Source organism: Theropithecus gelada, chromosome 5, assembly GCF_003255815.1.
Source record: "Theropithecus gelada isolate Dixy chromosome 5, Tgel_1.0, whole genome shotgun sequence".
Classification (NCBI taxonomy): Eukaryota; Metazoa; Chordata; class Mammalia; order Primates; family Cercopithecidae; genus Theropithecus; species Theropithecus gelada.
Window position 1 is genome coordinate 64,027,724 of NC_037672.1, and position 13,744 is coordinate 64,041,467.

The 13,744-nt window shown below is 37.5% G+C and overlaps 2 pseudogenes; one reads left to right on the top strand and one right to left on the bottom strand.

The window, feature by feature from the left end:
• Positions 1 to 5,795: 5,795 nt before the first annotated feature.
• Positions 5,796 to 6,389, bottom strand: LOC112625366 (annotated as a pseudogene).
• A 4,698-nt stretch (positions 6,390 to 11,087) lies between these two features.
• On the top strand, positions 11,088 to 12,585 carry LOC112624309 (annotated as a pseudogene).
• The last annotated feature ends 1,159 nt before the right edge of the window (positions 12,586 to 13,744 follow it).

A 13,744-nucleotide genomic window follows, 5' to 3' on the forward strand; every position in this document is an offset into this window, starting at 1 on the left:
TCTGTTATTGGTGTATAAGAATGCTTGTGATTTTTGCACATTAATTTTGTATCCTGAGACTTTGCTGAAGTTGCTTATCAGCTTAAGGAGATTTTGGGGCCTGCATCTCCAAGACAATCCTAAGTCAAAAGAACAAAGCTGGAGGCATCACGCTACCTGACTTCAAACTATACTACAAGGCTACAGTAACCAAAACAGCATGGTACTGGTACCAAAACAGAGATATAGACCAATGGAACAGAACAGAGTCCTCAGAAATAATACCACACATCTACAGCCATCTGATCTTTGACAAACCTGAGAGAAACAAGAAATGGGGAAAGGATTCCCTATTTAATAAATGGTGCTGGGAAAATTGGCTAGCCATAAGTAGAAAGCTGAAACTGGATCCTTTCCTTACTCCTTATACGAAAATTAATTCAAGATGGATTAGAGACTTAAATGTTAGACCTAATACCATAAAAATCCTAGAGGAAAACCTAGGTAGTACCAATCAGGACATAGGCATGGGCAAAGACTTCATGTCTAAAACACCAAAAGCAACGGCAGCAAAAGCTAAAATTGACAAATGGGATCTAATTAAACTAAAGAGCTTCTGCACAGCAAAAGAAACTACCATCAGAGTGAACAGGCAACCTACAGAATGGGAGAAAATTTTTGCAATCTACTCATCTGACAAAGGGCTAATCTACTCATCTGACAAAGAACTCCAACAAATTTACAAGAAAAAAACAAACAACCCCATCAAAAAGTGGGCAAAGGATATGAATAGACATTTCTCAAAAGAAGACATTCATACAGCCAACAAACACATGAAAAAATGCTCATCATCACTGGCCATCAGAGAAATGCAAATCAAAACCACAATGAGATACCATCTCACACCAGTTAGAATGGCGATCATTCAAAAGTCAGGAAACAACAGGTGCTGGAGAGGATGTGGAGAAATAGGAACACTTTTACACTGTTGGTGGGATTGTAAACTAGTTCAACCATTATGGAAAACAGTATGGCGATTCCTCAAGGATCTAGAACTAGATGTACCATATGACCCAGCCATCCCATTACTGGGTATATACCCAAAGGATTATAAATTATGCTGCTATAAAGACACATGCACACGTATGTTTATTGCAGCACTATTCACAATAGCAAAGACTTGTAATCAACCCAAATGTCCATCAGTGACAGATTGGATTAAGAAAATGTGGCACATATACACCATGGAATACTATGCAGCCATAAAAAAGGATGAGTTTGCGTCCTTTGTAGGGACATGGATGCAGCTGGAAACCATCATTCTTAGCAAACTATCACAAGAACAGAAAACCAAACACCGCATGTTCTCACTCATAGGTGGGAACTGAACAATGAGATCACTTGGACTCAGGAAGGGGAACATCACACACCGGGGCCTATCATGGGGAGGGGGGAGGGGGGAGGGATTGCATTGGGAGTTATACCTGATGTAAATGACGAGTTGATGGGTGCAGCAGACCAACATGGCACAAGTATACATATGTAACAAACCTGCACGTTATGCACATGTACCCTACAACTTAAAGTATAATAATAATAAATAAATTTAAAATAAAAATAAAAATAAATAAAATAAAATAAAATTGTTCTGATGCATCTATTTCATTCATCTCTGTAATTTGACTCACTTTCTGCTGATGGATTTTCTTATTTGCATTTTCCTGCTTCTTCGCATGTCTTACTTGTATTAGATGCCATACACCATAAACACTACGTTCTTAAGACTTTTTAATTTTGTTTTCTTCACTTAGATAGGTGAATTTGGCTAGCAGGTAAGTTTTTTGCCAATCATCTTGATCCTTTTGGGGTTGTTTTTGAACTTTGTTAGTAGTAGTCTATGGAGTTTTACTCTACAACTTGTTAAGCTTATTTTAAGGCACAACCCTGGGGTACATACTGGATTCCCAGGATTTTCAGTGAGGTCCTGTGACTGGTGATTGAAACTCAAATGTCTCTCAGCTACATTTAAGCTGTAGGAATTGTTCAATTTACCATCCTCCAGTAATTGCCATTTGTCTGGCCTTGTGGCATTTCATGGTATGTGCGTGCACCTTAGTATACAGCAAAACACTCAATGAAACCCCTGTGCAGATTCCTAGAGCTTCTCTGAATGGCTCCTACAACCCTGGAGCTGTGCCCCATAAACTGAAGCTGCTACAGCTTTCCCAAAGTCTGCTCTCAGTGTCTTCCATAAAGAGACTGCCATGCTTTCCTTGGTTTCTGATTCCTGTGCTGTTCTGGAAAGAGACTCCAGGCAGAATACTAGGGCTTTTGTGGAACTCACCTCATTTGTTTCTATTCATTGAGACTGCACTCCTGCACTGCATGTTTTCCAATATCAGAAAATAGTTGTTTCACATACATTGTCCAGTTTTCTACTTGTTCACAGGTAAAGGACAAGTTCGGTATAAGTTACTCCATTACAGACAGAAGTAGAAGCCAGAATATTTTTTAAAATCTAATTTGAGCTTATTATGTGTTGAGGCTCTTATAATTGCCATAGTATTTATGATACTACATTCATTTAATTAATATAAAGCTATTTCATTTACATTACCTGATTTAGTCCTTAAAACACAGTGAGCCAAAGGTGACCTTTCTTATGATCATTTTATAGTCAAAAAGATTGAGGTTCACAGAGGCAAGTGAATGCTCAAGTGAGGCTCACAGAGGCAAGTGAATGCCTTACACACCTTGTAAGGCTTGGAGTTAGGAGTATGAGGTTCAGCATAAACTACTAATGCTAAAACTTGTCTCCTGGCTTCCTTTTCCTTAGATCTCTGGTTTCATCCACTACTGCCAAACTCTTATCTATCCATTCTTCCTTTCTGTTTCTCCCTCAGGTTTTAATTATCTTTTGCCTTAGATTTTAATCATCATCTTTGTTGTCTTAGCATGGCCAAACATTTTTAAAGAAGTAACTCATTGTTTAACTTTATTCTTTGAAAACCCCTATCTTTAATTCACTGCCATATTTTTTAATATGAATTTTAAGCAACATGCTATTATCAATCTATATCATACCATAACCAACACATTCCAGAACCTTATAGACCTCTAAAGCTACACACTCTCCAGCCAGCCCCTACATTGTCAGGATTCATGCTATTTTTTTTTTTTTTTTTTTTTTGGAAACACAGTCTCGCCCTGTCGCCCAGGCTGGAGTGTAACAGCATGATCTTGGCTCACTGCAACCTCCACCTTCTGTGTTCAAACAATTCTCCTGCCTCAGCCTCCAGAGTAGCTGGGATTACAGGTGCCTGCCACCATGCCCAATTATTTTTTGTATTTTTAGTAAAGATGGGGTTTCACCATGTTGGCCAGGCTGGTCTCGAACTCCTGACCTCAAGTGATCCGCCTGCCTTGGCCTCCCAAAGTGCTGGGATTACAGGCGTGAGCCACTGCACCTGGCCTGGTTATGCTTAATCCATTTGTATCATCTTTCCTCCTTTGTCACCCACTTCCCCTAAATTACTTTGACCTATGAAGCTACAGCAATCTTCTCAGAATTTTCCCTAGTCCAAATGAAAATTAAAGATTAAAAAATTAAAATATAAAGGAAGAGGAAAATTTTAAAACTAAACAGAATTAAACTTAAACTAAAAGTAAACCAGCTCCTCAGTTAGTATGACAACATAATAGATTTAAATTATAGCTTTCTTTTTTTTTTTTTTTTTTTTTTTTTTTTTGAGATGGAGTTTCACTCTTGTTGCCCAGGCTGGAGTAAAATAGTGTGATCTCGGCTCACTGCAACCTCTGCCTCCCAGGTTCAAGCAATTCTGCCTCCGCCCCCCAAGTAGCTGTGATTACAGGCATGCGCCATCATGTCTGGCTAATTTTGTATTTTTAGTAGAGATGGGGTTTCTCCATCTTGATCAGGCTGTTCTTGAACTCCTGACCTCAGGTGATCCGCCCGCCTTGGCCTCCCAAATTTCAATCAGTCTCATACAGGGACAACCAACAATAACTTGGGAAGATTGTAAGATTCAGCAAATTACCTTGTACCTTAAGGTACAGGAGGCAAAAGTGTTTGAATCTTCCATGACACTTCTGACCAACAGTGTGATTGTGTGGAGCATTATACTGAGGAAAAAACAACCCTGAGACCTCATAGAAATCAGTGGGAAAGGCTTCTGTGATTCACATCGTCTGTCATGTGCCTGATGGAGATGGGGAATGGTAAGAATCTGTGCCATAAATTTGCAGACTGTATTCTAGCTAAGAGCAGTAATATTTAAATTGCATAATGTGTCAGAAATAACATATTAAAACCTTATAGACTGGACTTTAGCAAATACTGGGATTTAAATATAAAGAGGAGGTAGGGTAAAAATCAGCTGAGTATCCTAACCAACCTGATGGGATTCTTCATTACATTGGATAATGCAAACGGAATTAATTCCTCCCCTGGGAAGACAGTAACTTGTTGGGAGTCAGAAAGTAACAGATTTCTTTCATCTCTAAGTCTTTTTATTTTTAAGAAGTTATTTTATGAATCTCATAAAACTCTAGATCACCATATTACAACTTTAATCAATGTAGAGTGATATTCCAACTTCTGTCTCCTCCTCTCACAGGATTTTTAAATTCCTCAAAAATTACTGGACAATGTCACATTTAGCAAAATGATTAAAGTGAAAAAAATAATGAACCAAGTATTGGCAAGAATATGGAGCAGCTGAAAATCTTCCACACTTTTGGGAATGTATATTGGTACAACTACTTAGGAAAAGTGTTGAGCATTGTAATGGAGCATGTTACCATCCCGCAAGTTCATGCTTAGGTATATATACAACAGGAATGTTTATGTATATATCTTGTGCACTTCTTTTGGTGAATATATATATATGTTCGCCAAAATATATATGTACTCATCTTCCTCATGTATATATGTTCATCTTATTTATATATATGATCATCCCCCTTGTATATATATATATATGCTCACCAAAAGTGAACAAGATATAAATACGTGTGCATAAACTTGATGCAAAAGTAATTGCTGTTTTTAACGGCAAAAACAGTAATTACTTTTGTACCAACCTCATACATACATATATGTGTATATATAAGCATTTCTGTTAATAAGTAGGGTTATTGTAATAGCCCTAAAACTTCACCAGAAGAAATGTACAAAAATGTTCATAACAATATTATTTGTAATACCCCAAACTGTAAAACTCCACATGTCCATCAACAGTAGAATGGATATTTGTGATACATTTAAGCAATGGAATATTATATAACAATGAGAGTGAACAAACTACAAATACATACTGGATGAATGTCATAAATATAATGTTGAATGAATGAACCCAGACCTCCCCCAAAATCACGTATGATAATTATTCAATTTAAGGTAATTTTCAAAATCAGGCAAAACAAATATATGGCCATGGAAGTCATAATAGTGATTACCTTGAGTGAGAGTGCTTTCTAAGCGGTTTCTAGGGTGCTGAAATTATCCTCTTTCTTGATCTGTGTGCTAGGTACACGTTTATTTTGGGAAAGTTCATCAAGCTATACCCCCATACTGTACGAAGCAAGGTTAGTTCCTACTGAAATTACCACCAGAACAGGGCTATCTAAAGACACATTTAGTAGTGTGTTAACTGTACAAAAAAAGACACTGTACAGTTTAAAAACAAATCTTACACAAACTTACATTTCAATTTTTTTCTTTAAATGGAGTGAATTGTGCACAGAGAGGTTAAATGCTTTATAGACAAGAAAAACAAACCTGTGCTAACATTAACTTATTCATCATCATCTTCTTCATCATCTTCTTGTCCTCCTCTTTCTCCTTTTCCTGCTTTTTTCAGCCTTGACAGCTCCCTTTTGGCTGCATCTGGCTTTCCTTTAGCTTGGTATGCAGCAGTATCCTTTTCACATTTTTCCTTGAGCTTCGCAGCATTCTTTTTATAGGGCTGCTAGTCATCTGCAGCAGTGCCATTCCACATCTCTCCCAGCATCTTGGCAACATCACCAATGTTTAGGCCAGGATGTTCTCCTTTGATTTTTGGGTGATACTCAGAACAGAACAAGAAAAAGGCTGAAGAAGTCCTCTTGGGTGTATTGGGATCCTTGAACTTTTTTGTCTCCCCTTTAGGAGAGATGTAAGTTTTCATTTCTCTTTCATAATGGGCTTTACCCACCTTTGTCATGTCTTCCAATTTTCCTTTTGCTTTAGCAGAAGTAGTCTTTCACCTCTCTGAGCACTTCTCAGAAAACTCTGAGGAGCTGACTGAGGCTTCTGGGTGCTCCTTCTTGTGCTCCTCCTGACAAGTTGGCACAAAGAACACATATGATGACATTTTGCCTCTTGGCTTCTTAGGATCTACTTTGTCCATGTTAGTTATCTTTCTTCAACAAGGCACAGAGTTGCCCACTGCCCATATGGCTCTCACTTGCCCCAGCACTCTCTCTATGGAGCTCAGTGTACTGCAATCAATTGAATATTTTTACCATAGAAATCTGTTCATATGTAATTATATATGTGTTTGTATTTATATTTAATAAAATGAAATTGCCATCTCTCCCCTCTAAAAAACCAATTAGTAATTTTTTTGCAAAGAATATTTGCTATGTATGTAAAAACACTTTCAGGGTAATGAAGTTAGTATTTTGAATTCAATACAATGTAGTTATTGATTTCATAGAACTGTAGGAGTAGACATTTAATAAAAATTCAAGTAATTAATGGGTCTTAAGAGAGTTTTGGTGCCTCCTCCTATCACTGCTACTAATTCCTCCTAAATACCCATCAAAAGTAGTGACCTAGTGTAGTGGCATCTGTTTATTTTGCCTGCCCAGCACCCGGTAGCCCATTTTTTTGGTAAAGTCACTTCAATATTTCTTTGGGGAATTTCTTCTACCCTACCACATGCGCTTTGGTGAGATTATCAATTCTGCCTTCTTCTGACCAAGAAGTGGGCATGTAAACTAAACTAGGCCAAGCAGATTCTCTCCCATTAGAATTTAAATCTTGAGTGACACAAGGTCAGAAAACGGAACTAATTCACCTTGACAGTAGCTCTCTGAGGAGGCTGTTCATTGGTTTCTGTGACATAGATCTCTTACGCTGCCCTGTTGCTTCCTATCCTTTCCAAGTGCCAGTTGCGTGGCTTTTCCTTTGATTCTGTGACCCACTCTATATCCTTAAAATACATGACTTTCACTAAGTTGGTCAATTTCTGCTGACTGTAGTTAACGAACACTGATACAGCTGGATATAAATACATTCACTACTATTACGCAAGAGAGTCCATGCATTTAAGTTTTGCCTTACTTTGTGCCAGAATTTGCTTCTTTATAAAGTCTATGTTAGTCCTGCCTAGCTCTACTTCCGAAGCTTCATTGTATACATATACTCTATCCTTTAAATGGCACATGTTTGAAAACTACTATCATTTTTCCCCATATGCTTTCTCAGCAAAATAACTCATTTTCTCAATTAAAACATATAGGACTACTACACACCTACTAAAATAGCTAAAAGAACACACAGCTCCAAGTGTCAACAAGGATGTGGAGAATCTGGAACACTCATGCTTTGCTGGAGGGAATATAAATGACATAGCCGCTTTGGAAAATAGTTTGACAGTTTATATAATTTATAAACTTAATATTTTTAATGGGTTTTAAAAATAAATGTAATTACCTATTGTAATGTCATCTTAGGAAACAATTTCATGAAATCATGGTCTTTATGTTAGTTATCTTATCCATTAAATATATACTTAATTATTAATTTAAAATGTGATTTACTTATAAGCTAAATTAATTCCTTGTACCATGAGTGGTACAACTCCTCAGAGTTTTCTGAATACAGGTATTGATTGCCCTTTGGGAAACAGCAGGTTGTTGTCTTTAACTTAGAATTTTGAATAAAATAATTTTCATTAAAGCAATAATCAACGGCCGGGCGCGGTGGCTCACGCCTGTAATCCCAGCACTTTGGGAGGCTGAGACGGGCGGATCAAGAGGTCAGGAGATCGGAACCATCCTGGCTAACACGGTGAAACCCCGTCTCTACTAAAAATACATTAAAAAAAATTAGCCCAGCTACACGGGAGGCTGAGGCAGCAGAATGGTGTGAACCCGGGAAGAGGAGCTTGGAGTGAGTGGAGATCACGCCACTGCACTCCAGCCTGGGCGACAGAGCAAGACTCCGTCTCAAAAAAAAAAAAAAAAAAAAAAAAAGCAATAATCAACTTTGGAAGCAGTATTAAAAAGTTTTATAGGCCAAGCCATCAGAGAAATGCAAATCAAAACCACAATGAGATACCATCTCACACTAGTTAGAATGGTGATCATTAAAAAGTCAGAAAAAACAGGTGCTGGAGAGGATGTGGAGAAATAGGAACACTTTTACACTGTTGGTAGGAGTGTAAACTACTTCAACCGTTGTGGAAGACAGTGTGACGATTCCTCAAGGATCTAGAACTAGAAATACCATTTGACCCAGTGATCCCATTACTGGGTATATACACAAAGGATTATAAATCATGCTGCTATAAAGACCCGTGTGCACGTATGTTTATTGCAGTGCTATTCACGATAGCAAAGACTTGGAACCAACCCAAATGCCCATCAATGATAGACTGGATTAAGAAAATGTAGCACATATACACCATGGAATACTAAGCAGCCATAAAAAAAGGATGAGTTCATGTCCTTTGCAGGGACATGGATGAAGCTGGAAACCATCATTCTGAGCAAACTATCGCAAGGACAGAAAACCAAACACCACATGTTCTCCCTCATAGGTGGGAACTGAACAATGAGAACACTTGGACACAGGATGGGCAACATCACACACTGGGGCCTCTCGTAGGGTTGGGGGAGGGAGAAGGGATAGCATCAGGAGATACACCTAAAGTAAATGACGAGTTAATGGGTGCAGCACACCAACATGGCACATGTATACGTATGTAACAAATCTGCATGTTGTGCACACATACCCTAAAGCTTAAAGTACAATAAAAAAATAAAAAAGTTTTACAGGCCAAGTACAGTGTCTCACATCTGCAATCCCAGTACTTTGGGAAGCCAAGGCAGGAGGATTGCCTGAAGCCAGGAATTTTAGACCAGCCTGGACAACATAGCGAGACCCTACCTCTACCAACAACAACAACAAAAAAAAACATTAATTGGCCAATCATGGTGGCATGTCCCTGTAGTCCCAGCTACTCAGGAGGCTGAGGTGGAATGATTGCTAGAGCCCAGGAGTTCGAGGCTGCAGTGAACTGTGATCATACTACCAATTCCAGCCTAGGCAACAGAGTAAAACCCTATCCCTAAAAAAAAAAAAAAAAGAAAGAAAGTTTTAGATAGCACATAATGAGATATAGAAAGTGTTAGGCCTTTTATTCATTTAGCAAATACTTCGAAATTTTTTTTTTTTTTTTTTTTTTGGTTGGCTTTTTATCAGTGGAAAGTGACTGAAGAGTCAGAGATGTGGAAAACCTCCAGAACCAGGATGTCCCCCTTCTACTCTATGTCCAACATAAGCATGCAATTTCAGGGAAGAGGGAGACCTCCACATAGGAAGGAGAAAAAAGAAATATAACAAAATGTTAAGGGGTTGTTTTAGGAATTATGGGTCATTGAGTTCTTTCTTTAAATTCTTAATTATGATCATTTCTCTACTTGCCAAAATTTAATATGCTTCCATTTTTTTAGATAAAAACCATACGGTAAATCTTTTTGTTCTTTTGGATACCTTGGATAAAAAGATATACATATATACCTTCTATTGTTGATAAGAATAAATTTCTAATTGTATATTTTTATTCAAAAATAAAAATTCAACCAAGCACCAGAGTGTGTGCCTGTAATTCCAGCACTTTGGGAGGTTGATGTGGGCAGTTTGCTTGAGCCTAGGAATTCGAGACCAGCCTGGGCAACATAGTGAGACCCCATCTGTACAAAAAATAAAACAGTTAGCCAGGCATGGTGAGAACCATGGCATGTACCTGTGGTCCCAGCTACTCAGAAGGCTGAGGTGAGAGGATCACTTGAGCCCAGGAGGCCAAGGCTGCAGGGAGCTGTGATTGCACCACTGTACTCCAGCCTGGGTGACAGCGAGACCTTGTCTCAAAAAAATAATAAAATTTTAAAAGTAAAAAACAAAAATTTAATTGAAGATATCAATTTTTCATTTTAAAAATATTGATATTTACACACAACCTTTTGTGGCTAATCATGCTGCCACCTACTTCCAGTTCTCAAAGCACTAGTAGTAGGTGTTTGGTTCATTATTATGTGAAAAATATAATCCAAACAAAACAAACAAACAGAAACTAATGGTACTCAATTGGTAGAGTAAAACAAACAATGGGTTCTGAAATAATGCACCTAAAATCTGGTAATTATAGCTTGACAATTTTTAAAGCTCTATAGGTTCAGTGATGTGATATGTGGGATTTGCTTGTAAGTGCTGTAGAAGGGATGACGACAAGCTGGGGGCTGGGAAGATGGAAGGGACAGGTAAAATGGGAACAATAGCAGAATATTGATCATTGCTGATGCTGGGTGGGTATTCATTATTGTATTTTCTTCATATTTGAAAAATTCTATAATAAAAGTTTAAAAAATGATTTTTACAAACCTCTAAATATGCATGATCACAGAAACCTAAAGCAACCTCTGTTATATTCCTAAAATAGAATAAAATAAACAAACAAAAAACTTACTCAGAAATAAAGCTCCAGGTGGCCTATAAAGTGTCTTGTGCTTTCTATTTGTACAGGCAAGTGAGAAAACAATTACTGACCAGTAAGTACACAACTATTTTCAAGTTGTATGAAAGGCTATTATCGCCACCTACTGGACACTGTTATTGACTACTTGCTGTAAAAAATTAAGATTTTTTTAAAACCAACAATCATTATTTTATCAACAATCATTATTTAATAGGTCCCCCATCCCATCTTAAGCATCTAGTTAACAAAACAGTACAAATAAAATCATCAAATTTATATCTTTATTTGTTTTTATATTAGTAATGCTAATTAATGTTACATTACATCACTTCTTAGTGTGAAATGCCCCCTGCTAAAAAGGTATATATAAAATTTTGGTTTGCAAGTACGTTCATGATCATCCTATGATGTTCTTGTTTTACAGAAGATCACAGAACTTGAGTTGTTTGCCCATAGGGTAAGAACCCAGAATTTAAATTATTTACACATAGCGATAGTCCAGAAAATTATAAACTAGTCCTGGCTCTTAAGTTCAGTGCATTATCTTTTTAAAATCTTGACTTATATTGCAAATTTTATATCTTTCATAACTTGGCTAATTGCACACACCAGTGATTCTCCACTCTGGTGCATCAGAATGACTTATGAAATTTTTAAAATAAAGCTGGCACCAAAGCCAGAGATTTTTACATCCAGCCAGGGTTAAAAGAACTATTAATAGATACCAGTGGTTCTCAGAGTGTGGTCCCTAGACAAGCATCATCATCATCATCATCATCGCCATCACCTGGATAGAAATGCAAATGTTCAAGGTCCATCCCAGAGTACTGGGTTGGGTGCTGTAATTTGTGTTTTGCAAGCCTTCAAGTGATTTGGATACAAGCTAAAGTTTGAGAATCACTATTATTTACAACAAAACCAGTAAATTCCTACTCTTTTACATAAAAGAATTAATTTAGCTGTAGTAGCCATTTAATTTGGCTGTGCGTGTCTGAGGATCAGCCGCTGGGGGCTGGACAGTTTGCTGAGTCCCTTATTATCCCCTGGTGCCTGGTGCTGAGACTCACACAGCGGTCATATCCAGCTACCTGTGTCCCCCAAGGTGCCTCTGTTTATCAGGAATGGAGCCAATAACAGCAGGTTCAAAGATTTATGGCATGAATTTGGTCGTTATGATCCTATAGTTGATGTGTATGTTCCACTTGATTTCTACACTCACTGTCCAAGAGGAGTTGCTTATGTTCAACTGGAGGATGTTCGTGATGCTGAAGATGCTTTACCTAATTTGGACAGAAAGTGGATTTGTGGAGGTCAAATGGAAAGAGTTTGCACAGGGGGATTGGAAGACCCCCAAATCAGATGAAAGCAAAGGAAGGTAGGAGTGTGTACAGTTCTTCACGCTATGATTCTAGAAGCCAACGTTATGAAAGAAGATCAAGAAGTCGAACTTTTGTTTACATCTATAGAAGATCTAATAGTCCTAGAAAGGGTGGATGGACTGCAAGACCATCATGTAGCAGAAGCCATTCCAACAATGACAGAGTTAAACACCGAAATCGCTCTTTTGCAAGATCTAAATCCAATTCAAGATCAAGGTCCAAGTCCCAGCCCAAGAAATAAATGAAGGCTAAAATCATGTTCTAGGCCTGCATTGCATGTCAAAACTAGAGGCACCTCTTAAACAGATTCCAAAACACATTACAAGTCTTGCTCAAGACATAAAAAGGAATCAAGGAAGAAAGAACTGCCTTGCTCCAAATCCCAGTCAAGGTCACAGTCTAGGTCTAGGTCAAAATCTAGATCAAGATCTTGGACTAGTCCGAAATCCAGTGGCCACTGATAGTATAAACCATGATCATTTTTAGGCACATATCATTCATTTGTTCATAGATTCGTTGACTTAAATTATCAGGAATACAATGTTGCAATGATGTTTAACAAACACTTGTTAGTTTTCCCTGTACCAGGCAATGGTTATATTAAAATGACATGCTGTTGAGAAGCCACTCTTAAGAGTTCAGTTTGCTTAATGATATGGGCAGCTACCAATTTGTTATGTCTGTGTATATTTTTGTAAAGATTCTCATTTTTATGCTTGAAGTGTTTGGTGAAAGATGTTGGTTGACCATAATTTGCAACATTATTACTAAAAATAAACTTTCGTATTTATATTTCATAGAACTGTTAACCTAGAAAGGAATAAGATAGAATGTTACAAAAGTGAAGTTGTAGCCACAGTACAACACTGATTGCTCGGACACATTTAGGTTCAGCGTGGACCTTTCTGTCTTATCAGGATGTCTAGGCTCTTGATAATAGTTTATTTATGATGCAATGTGGATTAGTTCTTTTGTTAACTCCACCGTCTTGGGGAATAATGCCAACTGAGTCATGTAGTATTTTCAGGGAGATTAAGTTTTTGACTGAAACATGGGAGCCTTTACTTTTTTTCTGGTTTCTATAGATTTGGAACAAGAAAACATCAGAAAAACTCACCTTAAAATTTGTGGAGGTCAATAATGGTAGAAACAATTTGAAGGGAAAAAGAATGTTCTTATGTAGTTTTTCTAAAATTTAAGGAGTAGTGTTGACCATAATATTGCTTAGTTTTCTTACTGCCCTTAGAAGCAAGTGAATTGTTTCAAAGTAGGCTGTGTGTGTGTGTGTGTGTGTGGGGTGGGGGTGTATAGTGTAAAAGAACTGAAATGTTGACGCTTACAGCATTTGGCCTATACATTTGCATCAAAATTTGCCTGTTTCTTTATGTAGGAGGCTTGCATTTCACACCTCAGTTTATTTAACATGAGGCAAGTTCAAAAACAGCACGCTCATTCTAGGTGATTCTGTGGTGCCATGAAATTTAAAATGATTTTGGAAAAAAAGATTAGTCAGTTTTAAGAAAGAGTCACATCTTTTGAATTTTTGACTACCAGTGTAGTACTTGACTAAAAATAAAGAAATAATACCCTTTACCATTTACAATTTCTAGTATTTCTCTG